Source organism: Micropterus dolomieu, linkage group LG06, assembly GCF_021292245.1.
Source record: "Micropterus dolomieu isolate WLL.071019.BEF.003 ecotype Adirondacks linkage group LG06, ASM2129224v1, whole genome shotgun sequence".
NCBI lineage: Eukaryota > Metazoa > Chordata > Actinopteri > Centrarchiformes > Centrarchidae > Micropterus > Micropterus dolomieu.
In genome coordinates, this window is record NC_060155.1 from 22,013,679 (window position 1) to 22,033,746 (window position 20,068).

At 41.0% G+C, this 20,068-nt stretch overlaps 1 long non-coding RNA gene across 1 annotated transcript; it reads left to right on the top strand.

Moving 5' to 3' along the window:
- Positions 1-556: 556 nt before the first annotated feature.
- Positions 557-9,475, top strand: LOC123971885. The gene is made up of 2 exons (XR_006825320.1): positions 557-727; positions 9,302-9,475. It is a non-coding gene; the product is annotated as an uncharacterized LOC123971885 (long non-coding RNA).
- Positions 9,476-20,068: the final 10,593 nt, after the last annotated feature.

Consider the following 20,068-nt stretch of genomic DNA (forward strand, 5'->3'; position numbering starts at 1 on the left):
TATAAATTTGAGCTAAATTCACACATATAATTAAGTTTCTTATGTCTGTCAGTTATTTATTTATGAAAAAAAATGTGGCCCTGCATTAAAGTTAATCATTCTGGGAAATAAAATTTGCTCTCTTGAGATTTAGATGATGAGATTTAAATTTAGATCTCTGTAATGTAAACATGAAGGTAAGCCAGTTTACTTAGCTTAGCATAAAGACTGGAAACAGATACAAACAGCTATGCCTTTGCTCTGTCAGAAGGTAACAAAAAAACAAAAAACATAAATAACTTATACTACCTGATTTGGTTGTATTTTGAGTCACTGTGTTTCATGGCATGTCAATTATTTATTTCTGTTAGGAATGTGGTTTTGTGTTCATGTTTCCTGTTTAAGTCTGTTTGGTTCTCTGTTCCAGCTCCACTTCTTCTTCTTCTTCTCCTTCTGCATTTTGGTTTGGTCTTGGTCTGTCGTCGCATGCTTTACTTCCTGGTTTATTTTGAAGTTGACTATTTGTGTCTAGCTTGTCCCTGTGTCTGATTAGTCCCTCGTGTCTTACACCTGTTGACTCCCTCCCTGCTTGTTACTTAATGCCTGTGTGCCATTCAGTCTGTGTTGGATCTTTGTGGTTAGTCTCATGTGTGTGTTTGCTCTGCTCCAGCTCCCTACCTTCTCATGGATTTTTTGGTTCTTAATGGATAACCTGTTTTTTGTTGGACTTGTTGTATCTGCCACTATTGTGAGTACACCTTCAGTTAATTAAATATTGAACTGAACCTGCTCAGCTCTGCTGTCCTGCGTTTGGGTCCTCAACCTTGCTCACACACTGCAAAACCCTGACATTTTCAATGTTAGCAGCAGGTTCCTAACATGTGATTTTTATTTTGCTGGTGTGTTGCCCCTTTTGTTTACATTTAAATCACAGACTGCACCTTTATGCTCTCTGAAACCATGTCTGGCAGGCAGCGTTATCTTTTAACAGTTATCGGGCTTATGGGCAGATCCCACAGGTCGAACTGTTCCAGTATTCCCCAGGTGAAACGTTCTGTATGTGATGATATTGTGCTGCGTGATCCTGACATCCAGCATGATACCATTGCGATTATCTCCTGTAATCTTTAATAATGTCCCAGGGAGGAAGACAGAGTGCAATAATCTGCCCTGGCCAAACAAAGTGCGAGAGAGGGAGGGAGGGAGAGCGACGTAGGGTTAGCCTTGAGTAGATATCTGCTATGGCAATGAATCCTAACCTCCAGTACAAGGTTAAAACTTCCTGTACTGCTGTTAGTGCTGTTCATTTTGCAGATGAATTGGGTAATAAAATAAATCTCTGTCCAACAGCTCACACAGGTCAAGGGTCTGGGTGAACTAATGCACAGAATTTATTTGGCTTTCTGTGTGTTTTTGTTTGTGTGTTATTGTTTTGTTTTTTTTCTTAAAAGCAGTGTGGTCTGATTTGTAACTTCAAAATCAATTTCATTCAAACAAACTAACTTTGTGACTTTGATCACAGAAGCAATGTTTATGTCTTTAACAAACAAGGCCTCTGGCTTTGTCACTCCCCGCTGAGCTGCAACGTTAATGTCAGGGTGCGCATCTGGGTGTATAATTGAAAAATAAATACATATAAATTAAGGTTGCCAATGCAACAGCATGGCAATGTGATGTAAATGGAAACTGAAGGAAAAGTACAACACTCAAATGGCTTTGAAGGGGTGCCTGAATAGGGTGTGTGGGTGTGTTTGTGTTTTTTTTTCCAAAATCTAGCTTTCTTAGTTTCTCCAACGTTACCTACCCTAGTTTTCACACTAATTGTCCTCAATGTAGAAATAATAGGGACTACCTTCCTTCAGATATTTTGACTGTAGCTTGCAGCGTTTTCACTATACGTAACATAAGGAAATGCCAGATGTGGCCTTCAAGCTTAGGGGGTAACTTGCAGACTACTTATATTCATTTTCCTTTATTACTTTTCTATGTTAGGACCTGATATGGGGGAAAAGGGTTTGAGTTTGTCCGAAGACCTACACATCTACATGCAGGCAGATGCAGTACATGGATTAAAGTGTTTGAGTTTATTTTTGTCACAGTAGAAATGATAAGTAAAATGCTCTAAATATCTACTATGCCACTACTTTGTGAATGAAAGTCCACTGGGCAACATGGAGGGCTGTCTGCCATTATCTGCCTGTGTGGAAATAAAAATGGGGGGGGAATCAAGAACAAGCTATAAACTGACAGTATTGATCATTGTGTTTCCAGAGGGGAGGGTGGTGTTTGCGTGTGATGGCAAGGATTTCAGCCATGTTGATGGGCTTATGTTTTTCCTGCCTGTGATATTGGATGAAGATTCACGGTGGCCATGGCTGCTCCATGTCCACCGTGAATCCGGGAAGGAGATTTATGTTGACAGCGTTCCTTCTCCCACCAAGCCTAGAAGGAGGATCACACAACCTGTCACTCAGATAGATGTCTCCCCTGACAGCACAAGTTAAAAGTAAAGGAGGTGAAGGTAATGAAGAAAGGATGGAGAATGCGCCCGGGGTTAGTGACGTACAAAGATCTCTCATTGTTGCATCATCGGTATTCAATTCATCCATTGACATTCGCGTACATACACAAACCATACTGTGTGAGCTGAGAGTTGCACCCAGAGCACTTATGTTGAGCAAAGCTGCTCTATTCCACTGAGGATTTGTTGAATACTTCTTTGATGTGCAGCCTGTTCATGAGTGAGAAAAAAGCTATAGGGAAGAGCTCGATCATACAATATGGATCAAATAAAAAGATGCAATGTAATGCCATAGAAGTGACCTCATTACATATTGTTGCAATATTTATTTAGGATATAGTGAGATGGGTGAGATCAAGTGCCATCATCTTCAAAATGGGTTTGCATTTGCAGGTTTGTTATTCAACCACAGCCAAGAATGAATTTTCTATCTCCGCATGCTTTGATATCAGGAATGATTTGTTTTCATATCATGGCCTTGCATTGTGCAACAGGTAATTTTTGTTGCATGGCGAGTGCCTCTACATAATGACGAGAGGGAACATAATCTAATTTCTACTTTCATTTACAGGACATATTGTTCAAATGGAGCAGTAACTATCTCCTCTGCCACTCGCTACCTCTCCTCGTCTTTCTCATGCTCACCCTCCTTCTCTCGCTCTCTGCCTGTTTCGGCCCTATTCACTCCTTGAAGAATGCATTTGAAACCATGCAAATGAGAACAAGTGAACAAATGAATGTTTCATGAATGCTTTCATGATGAGAAAATGCAAATGAGGATGAGTGAGTGAATGAATGAATGTTTAATGAACGCTTGTTTAATGAAAAGGACTTATTAACTAGAGCGCTGACTTAGCACTGCGCCACAGCCCATTCCTACCACGCATGAAAGGATCACATTATATTTTGGCAAGGAGGTGATACAACACATTTAGATGAACAAGCACCCTTAATCAGTCGGACCTCAATGACAGGACAGAGACATATTGAATTAGCATTAAACTGTCACTTTCCCTCGCCCGCCACTATTTGTTTTGGATAATGCACAAAAATACAATCTGATGGAGTAAAATTGGGTGGGCCTTGCCAACCGAGCCACATTTTTTGGCTTCTGTGGCTGAGCAGGGGATAGAAACCCACACATGAGGGAGATATATCATTTGCCTCATTAGCTGCTGTTGTCATATTTCCCCACATTTCACACAGAGGTAGAGAGAAATAATATTCAATTTCTCCCCCATGTCCTCTCTGCTTGAGAGATGGAACATTTTGTGTGTGTCTGTATGCTTCTTTCACGCTTTCAGTAAAGTATACAACAAGACACGTGTGCGGCATGGAGGACAGTACATAAATTATATAACTATGTACTGAGTGTGTGTGATTTTTGTGAAAAGGCTACTGACCTATGCATGCCTGTGCAAGATGAATATGTATGCACGCCTTCATTTAAGCACATCTCTGTGTATGTGTTTAACTGCTTGAAGGTACGTCTAATTGTAATCTTTAAAGCCAATGTGGACCAACTTTTCTCTTTATGGGATATTCCCGCTGCTTCCATCACTCTCCGTAGACTGGCCTTATAACCAAGGTAAACCCAGTAGGAACAATTGGCTGATATGTTGGAGATGACTGGAGTGTAGTTTCCCCCCACTTGAATTTTCATTGGCAAGAGGTTTGCAATATTAATAACAGTAAAAATGTCTTTTTTTCCATCAGCCATGCTGTCCTGTGGATGAATTCCTTAACTTTGTCACCGTTTTCCTTCCCCCCCCCCCCAATTTTTCTCCAAGTCTTCATTCTTGTAGTGTACATTATTTCATTACCTTGTAATAAATTTTAAGACTGATACTATATAACTAAATATTAGTTCCTTATTACTCTTTCTTTAAAGAAATTAGAAGATAAAGTAAACACTTTATATTTCCCAAAACAGTTGTTTTTCTGATATTTCCAACAGTATGTGAGTGATCTACATTAATAATACACACTCTCTCAAACATATCTGAAATGTCTGTAACTGTTTACTTTTCACCTTGGGTGTAATAAAGAAACAAATCATACTTTTCCATGAGAATTCCCTCCATGTCTGTTTTACTTAACACATTTATACAGCACATTTGAGGTCGAGTCTAAATAAAAAAAACAAACCTTTAATATTTGCCCCAACGGCCATAGTTTGAAGCGATTGAAGCCATAACCTTAAGCCTATATCGCATTCACCGATGTTCATACACTGAGCCTAAGTGCTCAAATGAAAACTAACATTCACAAAACCATTCGGGGTTCAGTATCTTGCCCAAGGACACTTCGACATGCAGCCTGGAGGAGCCGTGGATTGAATCGCCAATCTTCTGATTCACACTACACAATTTGAAGCCCGATTTGCCAGTTGGCAAGCTCAGCGACCATCAGGCTGTGATTGGGGTAGATCAGTGATCGATCTGTGGTTGCCAGCCGTTATGTGTGAACTACTCAACAACACATCAAAACGGCTATCTAGCATGCCAAATATCAGGAGGAGTCGGCCGACTTGACATCCACATCCAGCCAATGAGAGCAGGCAGCTACTTTTTCACTACAAAACACTTTTTCCTCACCTCCAACTCTCTCTGCAGCACAGACAATCCCTGCGTGGGCTAATCCATTCTTTAATCCATATTCTTTGTCTTTGTAATTGCTATATTTTGCATATACCATTTCACGTATGTTTTCAAAACGTGGTTTGGAGACCAGCCGTCGGGTAACAGTCACTCACAGCTTGTGTAGTGTGTGTGACCCCCTGTCACCGATCAGTCAGGTAGTGTGAACACCACAACGACTTCAAGAGTCCCGTCACAAGACGGCAAGTTGTGTGGTCTGCACGGCAATCAGCCGACCTAAAAGTCATGTAGTCTGCACATGCCTTAACAGGCAACCCACTCTACCTCCTGAGCCACAGCCGCCCAGTAACAAAAGAATCCCTGAATTTCTGAAATGCATTTTGTTTTTGCATTTTCTGGCCAAAACAAGCAGTAAACTCAACATTTACATGTTGTCCCCTTATTAAGTTGTTATGGTGAAAATATTTTCTATTTACACATCCAGAAAACATATTAGTATTCATTTGGAATTATGTTTCTTTCCACTTAACAAAATTCCAATATTCATCCTCCTTTTGGTCTCCACCAACTCTTGAAAGACAGACCACCTAGTCACTGTCTGCTGTTTGATGCCAGGTAGGTTTTATAGCTAAAGTTGTGGGCCCTAAAACCAAAACAAATGGCTAAAAAGTGTTTAAAAACAATACATAATACACGTTATCATTTGATCCATTGTTGTAAAAATATTGATTAGTGCAGCTTTAAGAGACATTTTTATCAGACTACAGTCAGCCATGTTAAGTACTATATTGCTTATTAAACCTCAGCTCCAGTTTTGAAGATGTGCATTGATATGGATAGATTTATGATGTACAGTATGTCTATAGTATTTTGGAAATTTAACTCAAAACAGTTCAACAATGTCCTTGAGTCCTTCAGGTCAGCCAGCGAATGTAATCACCTAGTAGCAGGGTGGCACTGTTTTATAATCCCTGAATGAATTTTATCCTTTCAGCTTTAAATGGAGCCATATTATTCCAATAACCATCATTATCCCTCATATTAGCTTAGCGGAGAGAACACGCCAAATGGCAAGGGCCACTCTGTCTCCTATTTGACCTTCCACGCCCACACTAACACTCACTACATATGCTCCCTCTCTCCCTCTGTCCCCAGCCTTCCCCTCCATCTCCCCTTCTCCCCTCTCTCCCCTGTTGCTACAGTTGCGTTAGGGGGAAATGGGGCTTAACAAAAATATTGTCAAACTGCCTGGAAAGCCGAGGGGAGGAAGCTGGGCGAGCATATCCAAATAGCCTCAATTTGAATTGCTAATTTGAGCTCCAAAAGAAAGAGAAAAAAAAAAAACTGTTGACAGAGCTGAGAGCAGAGCAAAGGAGACTAGATCCTTAATAAGGCAACAGTGTTAACTCGTGGGTGAGTGGTTTTAGAGCGAGATCAAAGCATTTTAAAACAGGGTGGACTTGAGCTTCTTTAGGGGACCTTTCTCACCCGTACACCCCTCTCTCTCTCTCTCTCTTTCTCGGTTTCCCACTAATTCTGTCCCTTCAGTCGCTAGCCTCCACAATCCCCTTTTCTCACAGCTTGGGCTTTTGGATGAGAACCGCTCCTTTCTTAAAGAGCGTGCAAATGTGTGAATGTATGTGCAATAGAGACAGAGAGGGAGGCAGAGAGGAGAGGGAGGAAGCTTTGTTAGAGATGTCTAAATTGGGCTGCCTTTGTGCAAATCCACCGATCTCTTTCAAATGAAAAGGGAAAACATGTGCTTTTATCCCACTAATAGGCTGTCCACATATGCATTGATATGGAGGAACCCAAACATCAAAACCCATAGTTACTCATGTGGAATACGAGTCAGGTGAGACTATTGACCTAAGCATGGCACCTGTACTGTGTTTCTCTTGAAACTTGAATAAACAACAACAACAAAACCAAATTAGCATTTTCTAAGGCCATGATAGAACTGTATAATGGTAACACATTGTCAAATGCATATATATGCGTATGCGTACTTAGTGACACATTATAGAAATACCCCGGAAAGAGTAGTGCAAGGGATTACAATTACATAAAAGTTCTGTTACTTAGATGGGATAGTTGATAACCAAGTACATGTTATCTTGGGGTGGGGGCTGGAAGTGATGGGAAGCAGCTAGCCTCTTTCAAAAGGTAAGAAATGCGTGTCCCAGTAACTCCAAAGTTACTTACTGGACTTTGCTGCTAGCTACCCAGTGGCTGACCCACATTCACAAATCACCTGATTGTGTTCAGAGTTGGAAGCAGTGTGAAGCTGCACCTTCACTGTGAGGACAGGACTTCTCTGCTGCATACAGTCGCTGGGTTAAGCTGATGGTCAGTAAATACTTCCTTAACTATTCCTGGATACAATTTGCAGGTGTGGAGGCACCTTTGAAAGAGCTGGATAATGGAAGTAGTGTAACAGGAAATGTAATTCCATTCACTCTCTCTCCAGCACATATTACAACCAAAATACATCTGTCTGCTATGGGATCAAAAAGAATATTATGTGCAACCACAACATGACTTAAGACTACACTGATCTTTTTTCTATGTATAAATAAGGCTACTCACATATCATTCTGTGGTAGTACCATATTGATTTATTTTGGATCACAGCCCTGATGAGGATGAGGACATGTACATTTAAAGAAGTAGTGGGGGAGTATTTTTTGCAAACTGTGCTTATTAACCCAAAATGATGCAGCAAATTAAAGTAATTGAGACCTAGAAGAAGTGTTAATTTTCTCATTTTAAAATTTAGTCTCAGTCTTAGTCCTGTGTCAAATGTTCTTGTTAGTTTTTGTCATATTTAGTCCACTGTATACAATTTATACTACTTTTTCTTTAGCCAAGTTTTAGTTGACTAAAAGTCTGGGTATTTTAGTTTGATTTTAGTCAAAAGAAAATCAAAAGTATTTTAGTCTAGTTTTAGTCATTAACCATCATTTTAGTCTTTTCTAACTAATTATTATAATTTTAATCTAACCAAAATAGAGATTTGAATGATTTGAATGTTAGCTTTGTTCTAATTAACTTACCTCAATTCCCAGGTGGTTAGCCTTGGTATGCTGCTTCAAGTTCGTAGTGTTTTTTCCAAAAATCTTATAACAACATCAGTATACGAACTATACATAGCTTTGCATGATCCATGATAGAGAAATTTAGAGATTAATGGCAATAAAGCAAGCTGTCAATATTTGAGAGACCCCCGAAATATCACAAATGGTGCATTTAGGGAAGCTGATATCTAAGCACCTCTTTCTCCCTAGCATGTTGTGTTCATCACCAGGGTTCGCATCGTAACAAAGGAGTAGTGCTCTCTAACACAGATTTTGACAGATTTGTCAACAATATTTGAGAGAAAAAGGCTTTTTGTGTACATAGAGATCTTTGAGTTCAGCTCATAATGAATGGGGACAAAAAAAAGTGTTGCTTTTATAATTTTGTTCAGTGTAGAAGCGGTCAGTTTTGGACAGGAATGCAAAAGCTGTGAACATCACAAACGCAACAAGAAGCTTTAATCACATTCTTCACATAAATTAATGTAAAACAGAAAACACAAGGAATATTGCTTTAAGAACAACAAGTTTTTAAATCTGTATCCCTTAACTCAGAAAAGTGTTTGAGCAAGTGAAGTAAAAATACCTCATACACATCAGGTACTCTCTCAGTAAAGCAGTACTGTAGCTTATCTGATGTATTCCAAACTCTGTCTAGAGACAACTGTATACTGGAGTGCAGCTCATCCAGGCTACGTGAAATGTAATGTAGGTCAGACGCGGGAGCTGCAGTGCCAACACTGACCTAGTAACGAGCCCTGTCAGCCCACCTTACCTGGCACACAAGGTTGGGTTAGTCCCTCTGACTGTGTCATCCAGTGGCCAGAGGAGCGATGAGGCAGGAACATCCAGCTGTCTGATCCAGGATGCAGGCATCCAGGATGTCAGTGTGTCAACAGCTGGTTCTCAGTGTAGGGTCCAGGAAAAACCCTTTGGTCATTTAGGCATTTTATTTGACCTGTGTTCACAATCAGCCACAGCTTAAATAGGAGGCTCAGACATCCAGTTCCCGCTGGATTGTTGAATCTCCACGCGTATGTCATGTCAGCCCCAGCCAACCTTAGAATTTGTCTTGCATTGTGAGAATTGTTTGCGTCAGTCTAACCTTTGTTTCTCTGTCTCAGAAGACCTCCTCCGTTTCAGCAAACCGCCAGCCTCGTAAGCTCTCGGTTCCGCCCGCAGCCTGGACTCTTCCCCGCTCTCGGACGTCCCCCCTACCCTGGATCTGGGAGAGAGCCTCAGCCTCGAACCTCTGAATTCCCCTGCTCATTCTCTTCTGAATAAACTGTCTTTACTCAGATCTGTGTTTGGGACTTCTCTGCCTGAAAATCTGACAAAAACAGCCATTCCTGCTTAATATAAATATTTTATAATAGCAATTTATTTTTATAATGCAGCAGTAAGGTAGAAAAAATGTAAGAAGAATCACAGCACAATGACAATAAAACATAGAATCATCATCAGGCAAAGTAAGATATGCCAAGTCAATAACATAATAGAAGAATCACTGGTGCTTATGGTAGGGCAGTATTGGTAGTAGGTCATTCCAGAGCACTGACAGCAAAGGCATTATTACCTTAGACTAATTTATGACCTTGGAACAGTCACGAGGATAGCTTTTTATGTTGTTACTCTTAATCTATTAATCAATCACTGACCACAAGAAAATGCACACATCAATCACATTATAATGTTTACTTTTGTTTAGTTCATAGCAGTAGCAGTGGAGCTATAAAGTTGCAACTTAATTTAGCAACTGGTTCATCTTCATAAAGTCACATAATATGGGCTAAACCTAATGACAAAAACATAAAACTGACTCTTTCAAAAGATAAACAAGAGTCTATTGCCATGCTACCCTAGCAGCTCTGTCGGGCTGTAGCCTGTTGTTGTTAACCAAATGCTAACGTCAGCATGGTGACATACAATATCAAAGCTTATACTGAAATATTAGGTACAATGTTTACCATGGTCACCATCTCAGTTTAGCGTTTTAGCATGCTAGCATTTTGCTAATTAGCAAATAGATGAGAATGTCATTATTTTTGCAGGCATTTGGTCACAAATCTAAGTATTGGAAAATTATATTGAAAATTTGGACCTGATGATTGTGTTAGAAGATCGTTAAAGTCCCTTTGTGGTGGCGAAAGAGATAAAGTCATAGATAGAAGTTGTTTAACTTTACATCTGAAATTTCCAGATGACCAGTAATTAGTTGTATTCATTCAGTAAGACCACATAAGAACGCAAAACTCTGTTGTTCAGTGGCATTGGCTGGTTGTCATACATACCTATCTCTAGGTCTGCCCCTGACTAAAGACTTTCATAGTCGACTAGTAGTCGTTAGTTCGATCCATTAGTACACAGTCCTTGCATATTTATATTGATTTATTTATTTAAATATATATTTTGGGGGTATCAGTACATGCTTTGAGTTTCAGGGCTGAGAAAGAAAGTTAAACATTGTAACTTTGTTAACGCCATACTACATAACAAAGAAATGCTAAACCATGATAATTAGCCATTATATAAACTGAAAATATTATATATAAAAAATATATAATATTAACACTTCTCCAGAGAGTCCATAGCTCATGTGCTAGCGGTGTAAACAAACACCAATACTCCCCCGGTACTCTGAGCTCCCAGTCCAGTTAGAGTCAGCTAATAGGACTGCAAACTAGCTAACGCAAAGCATACAGTTGACTTGGCGCATGTTGTTAAGTGTTATCCATGTTACAAGAGAAATGGTCCGTGTTGCAAAAATCCCCTGATACTTTCCTCTTGGCCTTAACAAGGCCCAGCTCCCAAATTAAGTTTAAGGAAGTTGAATTTTATCTGTGATTAAGTGATAAATGAAACCTTAGTCGACTAAAACTCTTCTCGTCGACTGTTAGGGGGCAGCCCTACCTGTCTCAATAGACTGGAAAGACTTCCTCAAAACTTTCCCTGTGTGACTCAGGTTCATCTATTTATTAAAAATACATAGCTGTCTGACAAGCGCATCAAATATGTGTATTCATTAAATTCATGATGAAAAGTCCTACCTTGAAATAGGCAAATTCATATATGGGGTATTATGTGTTCTGTGCTGATTCCTGCTTCTGCCTCCTCCATCCTTTCACTTTTAGAGTTAACAAATCATTTTCATTGCTGGGCTGGCTATGTATTATATGGTTTTGTAGTGTAGAAGAAAATGATCAGATTTACATGTTTATTTTACCCTTTTAAATCAATGACAATTTTTAATAACACTTTAGTGTAACTTCTCTAAACATTTGTGCACTAAGTCTGACAAACCTTGGAAATTGTCAAACCTGCAGCATTGAAACCCCAAGGTTAACAAAAAAATATTGTTCTTTAGTTAGTTCATTTAGCTAATTCACAGCACGTAAGCATGAGCACCTGCTCCCTACTCACTCCTCTTTAATGTTTCTGTAGACTGCTTAAATAAATTTGTTATCTTAGCACACTTATGGAGTCAGCCAGCAAAGCCTTTTTTTGGCGCACCTTCTCTGCACAACTGATCGCTGGGTTTCTCTATCCTATCCATGTTTTGTCAATGAGTGTTACATACCGTAAAACTTCAATTAATAGCCGAGTCCCAAATAGCTGCCTACCTGGTGCCTGGTGTGGGAACACATTTGGACAGATAAACGCCTGCCTTAATTAAACGCCTGGTCTGGTTTTTATAGAAGTTCTTTGGATGTTTAAAGCCTCTTAAACCGGGGTCTCCCGCTTTAGCTGCTTCTAAGCTGCTTAGATCGTTAATACAAATATATGTTTAAATATGTAAATATGTTTAAACATATGATCAATACGGAAATGCTGAACATCGTTAGATCGGTTAGATTCTCCACAATACCACTGTTAAGTTCATTTAACGGAAACAACAGGACCCAAAGTCTACTTCTTCTAGATTTACCGGTGTAACCTGCATGGCTACAAGAGAGGAAAAGAGGAAAAAAGTGCTGACTCACGTTAACTTTGAGGCGCTCGTTAAGTCCGAATGTGTTCGTTCCTTGATTATTTAATATATTCCTTTAGTCTGTAAGGGTCCAACCATCAAAAGAATCAAAACAGCTTTTCAGATAAATGTATCCAAGTTGTGAATCCTGTCATGTGAATCACTCTTTGTCTGCTAACTTCTCTCATCCTGCACCATGTTGTTGTTTTTGTGAGGTTGCTACCTTCAAATTCTGTCAGAGCTAGATCAAATGAATGACGTGTATTTGATAATTTTTACATAAGTATTATTCTGTTTGAAATAAATAATCTGTTTCATAGTAGTTTCAGTTTTGTGCAAAAAGAATTGCAAGAAGTGCAAGATACTTTCGGTTACTGCCGGCAGTAGGTTAGCTTAGCTTAGCGCAAAGACTGGAAACGGCTAGCCTGGCTCTGTCAAGTTAATCAGTATCTATAGCAGTGGTAATCTTGATCTTGAAGAATTTGCAGGGTCACACGAGTCTAACTGTCCTGTCTGTGACTATAAAGGTCAAGATCTGATAAGCACACAACTAAAGTAACCCTTTCCACTCACACCTCCTATACTATAGCAGTATATTCTGCTTTTAGTTTAATCTACATTACATTTATTCATTTGGCATACGCTTTTATCAAAAGCAACTTACATTTGAGGAACAACATCAATGAAGCATCAATAAAGTAAGAGATCTACAAGTCACAACAGATACTAGTAAGAACAGCAATAAATACTAGTTGGAGCTATTAACATGTACGACATCAATGGGGTAAATACCTAGGTAAAGAAGCAAGAGCTAACAAATAATGCAATCAATACAAGAGAATTGTAAGGAGACAGAAGAGGAAGAGCAAAGGAAGTACATGTTAGAGGTTAGAGGCGTTGTAAGAAGTGTTCTCGGAAGAGATGAGTTTTGAAGTTAGAGAGGGACACCCCTGCCCTGATGGCATGCGGTAGCTCGTTCCACCATCATGGTGTCACAGATGAAAACAGCCGAGACTGAGACTGCTTTGTGTGTGGGGATGGCAGAGCCAGGCGGCATTCGTTGGAGGAGAGCAGCGGCCAGGAAGGAACGTAAGTTTGTATAGATGGGTGTGGACCCTGTAATCACTTTGTATGCAAGTATTAGTGACTTGAATTTGGAGGCCATGAGTAGCCAGTGGAGGTCACTGAGTAAGAGTGACCATGAGTCCTTTTGGGTCAATCGAAAACAAGATGTCTGATTTAGTGCATCATAAACTGTACATTAAATACAGCGCTACTGCTCCAAAAAAAAAAAGACATTTTTTTAGAAATGTATGCAGTTACATATTAAACTTTAAGTTTCATTCTAAGAGGTTTTATTTTAACCTGGTAAGCTGTTGTGTGATATTGAACACAAACATAATCTATATTTGCTACACCGGGGACAAATATACATGAGCAGCAGTCAAACCCAATGTCTTGAAAAAGGTCACCCTCTCTGATCATAACAACATGAATGTGAAAAGGTAAACATGTGGGTGTTCATGTGTCCTTTTCACCATACCTGTTTTTTATCCTGTGAGAAATTGAATTAGCAAGCGGTACATTAAGCAGTTTATGTTTAGTTTATGATGATCACCCTCCCCCCTCTTTTTACCTCTGTTTCTCGCTCCCACTTTTTTGACGGATGTTGAGTCTCTCCCCGAGCTGCTCCACCTTACTCCTGTACCTGCCTGCGAGGCTCGACGTCGGCTCTGTGTGTTTGTCGACTTAATGCTGGAGCAAGACTCTAATCTGCCATTAAGACAGGGGGAGAGAGAGGCTTACTGGTGTTTCTCTTACAAATCCACTTCCACAAAACCCCGGCAGAGATGCTGCACTGCATCCCAACGGATTATGATGGGGCAACCACGGAGAGGAGAGGAGAGGAGAGGAGAGGTGAGGAGAGGAGAGGAGAGGAGAGGAGAGGAAAAGGTCAAAAAGAAATAATGTGATGAAGGAAAGGTGAAGATAAAAAGAGGTGAATTGATGAAGGGCTACAGGGACAGCCACAGACAGACAGAGAGAAAACCTAGGTGAGAAAATGAAAAGCGTGTGTGTGTTCAAACATTGCATTTGTGCATCCTTACGTGGGAATACACAAGAGACAGAAGTGAAAAGGAAAATGACACAGGAAGGCAGGGGTGTAAGAGCAAGAATGCGAGGACAAAAGGGAGAATAGGGAGAGATGGTGGTGATGTGTGGGTGCGCTGGTTGTAGAATGCTTTGTTGTGGGCTGTAACATTTAATATCTGGTTTCCACACGGCGTTTACTTAATGTTCTGTGCAAATAGCGGTTACTGACAGGTCTCCGCTCTGCATTTTAACCCCTTTCCACCTGTTCAAATATACAGCAGACTCTCCTCCATTCTCCTTTCTACGCTCAGCCTTTGCTTTAATGAGCCAGACTGTGTGGCCATCCCAGTGTCACTGTGATGCAGCCCAGGCATGACTAACACCTTTCTGAAGGCTGTCCATCTGTGGTGGGAACACCGGAGAGCCAGAGCAGGGGTCTGAAATGGAGCAGTCCTGACAGGCAGATGGCTCAGCTCCTCCATGCCAGGCCTGTGCCCAGTTCCCTCCGCCTCCGCAACTCACCCCCTCTTGGCTCAGCCCATCTGTGGACTGGCCTTGAGGGGAATGAATGTGGCCCACCTGGGCTGACAGGGGGGCCCCACTACAGTGTCCATTTTGTTCTGAGTCAGAGGTCTGTCAGCGCCTAAATCACACTTAGCAAAAGAGAAACCACCCACGCTCATCCAAGGAGCTGCCCCTCTAAAGGTAAGTGAGGGGTGTTTTTTTCCTTCTTTGCCATCAACCACTCTTGGCTTTCCGTGGGCAGTTGCCATGGCTACCGTAAAGTAAGCGACCACCTGTGGGCTCGCTTCTGATGTAAAAGAGAAAAAGGCGAAAAGAGACAAATCAACAGACTGCAAACTGATTGACCAAGAGTAGCCTGGAATAAATCCAACATTTCAGATCCTCTGATGTGTCAGGATATTGACGCAGGCAGATCAAAACATATTGAATCAGCACACAGGCAAGTCTCTTGATCAGCCAGATAGGGACTCAGTCACAGTGGGCATAGGCAGCAGATTTTAGCCCGGGTCAGAGCAACCCAAACCCCCAAAGAATCTCGCTCCGCAGACTCCTCTCCTGCTGGACATCAATCTTCAGAGCTGCTGTCCAAGCAAAGAGCAGATTTGATTTCTCAGCTGAACAGAACTCAACCCTTGACCTCCCTCCCCTTAAAGCCCTGGTAGCCCGAGTAGTTGCTATGGTTACTATAAAGCAAGTGGTAGTAGTAGTTGCAGCCCTGCAGGATGCAGACCCGCTGTGAATATTATAGGAATAGATATAAATTTGCACAAGCCCCTTGCAAAGTGTAATTGAATGTAGTCAGGAAACCCATCCCTGTCAATAAATTACCTATTTATTTCTGGCCTTGAACAAGGTGACTGCATGTAATACATGCCAGCACACTGTGCAGCGTGATGCTCTGACTCTGAGTAGAGGTGGATCCTGTTTAAAAACACAGTCATGTCTGAGCACTCTCCAGTCATGTGCATGCGTGTTCGCACTAACGTGTGTACTGTATGTGTACGTACATGTGTCCAACTGTGTGACTATGTGTTGATTTGGTGCCAGTGGGTTTCCTCGTGCCAGCACCGCAGTCTGGTGAGGCAGAGCGGCATGTCGGCCGCACAGCTGCGCGTAGGCAACTCCCATTGGTTGAGGTTAACGAGGTAGAGAGCACATCTGTATTGGAGCAGGCCACGGATGAGTGAGGCCACAGCAGAAGCTGTCATGCTCTCTGTCTCTCTGACTTGTGTTTTTATGAGTGCAAGACAGTGGATTTATTTTTCTGTCAGGAAGGGTGTCACAATGCAAGGGAAGGGAAGGGAAGGGAAATAATTTATTCTACTATAGGATTATTTGCATTAGCAAAGAATTTACTGCATGTGCAGGAGTTTGCATACAGTATACACTATCAAACAAGCCAAGTCAGTGTGTAGATAAGACCTGCTTAGTCTTGAAATATATTAATTTAAATGCAAATGACAGTTAGTCGTGTTTTAACCGAGCTTAGCCTATCAAAACTATCCCAACTTAAGGTTCACTATAGCTTTTTAAAGAGCTTTCAACAATATCCCCCCTTTTTCATCAGCGAACACAGTTTTCTCAGTTGAGATGGGGATCTTTTGGTTAATCCATGTTAGGTTTTGAGAGACTTGAATAGGCCTTTTTCACAGGAAGAAGTAGGAAGAAGCACAGGAGTAAATAATCAAATTAATGACTGTCACACTGTCATGGCTTACTGGGACACTTGAATAGACCAGAGCCATTGTTAATGTTATTAGTAACACCTGCGCTTTTCCTATTATTACTGCATTTACGCAATGCCGGCAGAATAGCAAAACCACATGAAATTCCGACAACGGAGGCGGCATTATTCCAAGATGGGAACCCCACTTTTTACCTTGTAGTTACACTATTTCAATACCTTAAATTAGCAACTATTGCTGTGTTACAAATTTTGAGCAGTTCTTTAACAAGTAAACCCAGATGCAAATAGTGTACAGCTTCTTTAAAATCAGCTGAATCGTCTGTATTCCTTACTGTTATTATTGGATTTTATTTAGGTGTAAACTGCCTGCGATTGTGGCTTTGTGACCATTTTGCTGCAGGTTTGTTGACTACTTCCGTAGGTCTTTTGAATGTGGCATATCACAAGTCAAAATGTGTGCTGTGAAAAAATGCCTGTATGCTACACATTCTCTGGCTTGTATGCAGGTGCAAGTTATGTAAGAGTCAGTCAGGGGAACAAATAATATAATCATAAATGATGCAATGATGGTCCACATGCTGAAATGAAAGTCTGTGTCTGACAGTGTAATGGAACTACTATGACAGTGGATGATAGACTGTATTATCGCTGTTACTGGTGATCAGATGAACGCAGCAAAAAACAAAAAGTTAGAAACCTTCCTGGGTTCATCCTCAGCTGCTGAAGTGACGTCAGTACAGGAATGACAGACAGTAATACACCTGAACCGAGATTATCGGAAACCTGGATAATGTTGCTCTATGCTCATGAATATGATCAAACAGGATAACGTTAAAAACCAGGACACTAATGTGCATATGAATATATAGCCTATGGCATCTTTAAAAGAGGTCTGAGAAAAAGAAAATCCCTACTTTTATGCGTAGATTTTCAATGTGACATGAGCCAGGAAACAAGTCCCTCTCGGATTACGAGTGCATCAATTTGAAAAGCAAAAAATCAGCAAACTTATCATGGCAAAGGGGTGCAGTCGTGCAAAGGCAATAAATTCTGGGAATAAACATGTGCAAAGAGGAAGAAGTGATGACATGCTTCCATTCACTGCTCATCAAATTTGAGTGGTTTCATAAATACCAGGATTTAATTGCACACCTTCAGTGAACATTTTTGCAAACTTTTACATCCTCTCTAGAGGTGGAGGCTTTTATTGTGGAAATACTGTCCTATATCCCTCTACAAATGGTTCAGGACATGTATTGCAGCATCAAACAAGGACTGAATGACATATGATGGCCCTACTCCTCATTGTGAACTTCATCTAAATTAGAACTCATGCTTGTCTATGCATGTGCTGTCCTCAGCCTCACTACGGTCTGCTGCTAAGTATGAATGTGAGTGCACCCAGTCTTGCATAAATATGTCTTTGTGCTTACAGTAATTGTGTTGCAGTGCACAGTAGTATCTATCTAGGACAGTAGCGTGTAGTGATTGTTGTTTACACCACCTATTTACATTAGAATACCCCGTAACAATAGACAGTCTCACCACGTAGATCCGATAGCAGTGGGTTTTAACGTTGAAGCCCATCGTCCTTATTGTCTGTTTCACCCAGGGAATGTGGAATTAACAGATTAGCCAACTGGAGGGGGTAGATGAAGAAAACGCCTGCATCTGCTGTTTGATTTAGAAAAGGAAAGACAGTGGTGATTGTTTGAGCAAGCATGCATGAATTCATAAGTCTATTTGAGGATAATGACTAAAATCATATGTACACAGGACCTGATGAATGTAAGCAGGGCTTGATAGTATGCTGAAGCAAGTGTCTCCCTTTCCGTTTTTCCTTCTTTTTCTGTGTGTGTGTGTGTGTGTGTGTGTGTATGAGTCTATGAAGTGAGGCGTGTGTGGAGAGCGAGACGGAGAGACAGACAGAGAGAAATAGCACTGAGATGAGAAAGAGAGAGGGCAAACATATTCCTCTTTACCTTGGATTCACTGGCTGAGTCACTGCAGATGGAGGGCATTTTTTATGCTGCATTGCTACACAGTTCTCTTTACTGCGTTATTTTTTATGACACTCCTCCCCAAGGATGTTGGAGTCTTAAGGAGGCCCCTGACTGTGATTAATATAACAGGCTGCCCATTACCAACTGACATTTGAGTTCTTCTCCTACACCATTATGTATCTGCCTCATTCTTCATCGGGCGGGTTACAGCGACAGCCGCACGTCACGCTACAGTACGTGTGGAGTTATAGCAGTTAGCAGAATATTCAAACCTCCATCTGGCTCTTTCTGTATCTATTTTTCATTTTACTCTCATCGCCTTCTACCTTTGCCTCTCCTTCTGTCACTCACTGCTACCCTCAGATCCCGTTTCTCTCCTCCTCCTTCAAAGACACTCACACACAGTATCTCTCTCAATCTGGCTGACTCCTCAGACAAAAGCAATTGTTTCATTTCCCAAGTAGGTTGCAAGTATCATACTTGGCTGGCCTGGCTTAAAATGAAATTCAGAAATCCACCATTAAACTATCTCTTCTTTGCGCTGCCAAAGTTTATAGTGTAATTAAAGAGTGGATTTGCTGTTTATTACGATTTAGAGCTGTGTTCTAATGCATGTATCGTGGTAACGCCCCCCATGGTACAAATCAAAACTGGGTCAGAGCCTCAAAATATCAGAAGAGGAGCCTTATTATCATTCCTGTGTATTGTCAAGCTCCATATATTTTGCCAGATAAAAACTCTAAACAAAAGCTTGGCACATGTAAGGGAGATGAGGATATGATGTGAGGAGAGGGAAACCAGATATCATAGAAGCAGGCTCTGTCGTGGTGTGTGTTTGTCCAAATAACCCATAGTCAACATCTTGGTGAAATGACTTGGTGAACCTTGCGACAGTTAAACTCCCTAAATCTCTGGTGAATATCTTGGGGCAGCCCTGCACACGTGGAACAGTGAGTGGAAAGCCTACCTGTGTGTCAGTGGTCCTCAATTTGCATCCTGCCTGCGTGTATGTCATGTAAAGTACGTGTGGGTGGTTAAATATATGTCAGTTAGACACAGAGAGGTGTGCAGCAGCTGCACCCATCTGTCTGCATGTGCACAGGAGTGTGATGATGGGAAGATGTGTATGTAGGAGTGCCTGTCAGGGCTGTGAAGGGGAGGTCTGAAGGTATTTGGATGCGCTTGATGGAAAATCAAATAATCCCCTCCCCCTCCTCCCTCCTCCCTCGCCTCGACTCCGAGTACGGAGCTCCACTTCAACACGTTCCTAAAAGGCCGGCGTGGCATCTGGGTGCCACGCTGTAAAATATACCCATCTCAGCTTGTCATTTATCTAGGATTGAGTCTTAATATCTTGATTCCCTTAAAAAAACAGTGAGCATATGTGGCAAGAAATGAGGAATTCTGACGTTGTTTACAAAGCTTGTTCAACTGTTTAAAAACTATTGTATTATTGCCAAGATAGTAACAAAATATTCCTAAACCATTGTGTTTTACATTGGAAACAAGTGCAATAATATCCACTTTACTCCACATGTACTTTACTTGCTTTAACAAAAGTCATTTTTTCAAATTCTATTGAACTGATAGGGAGCCCCAAAACTGACAAAATGCA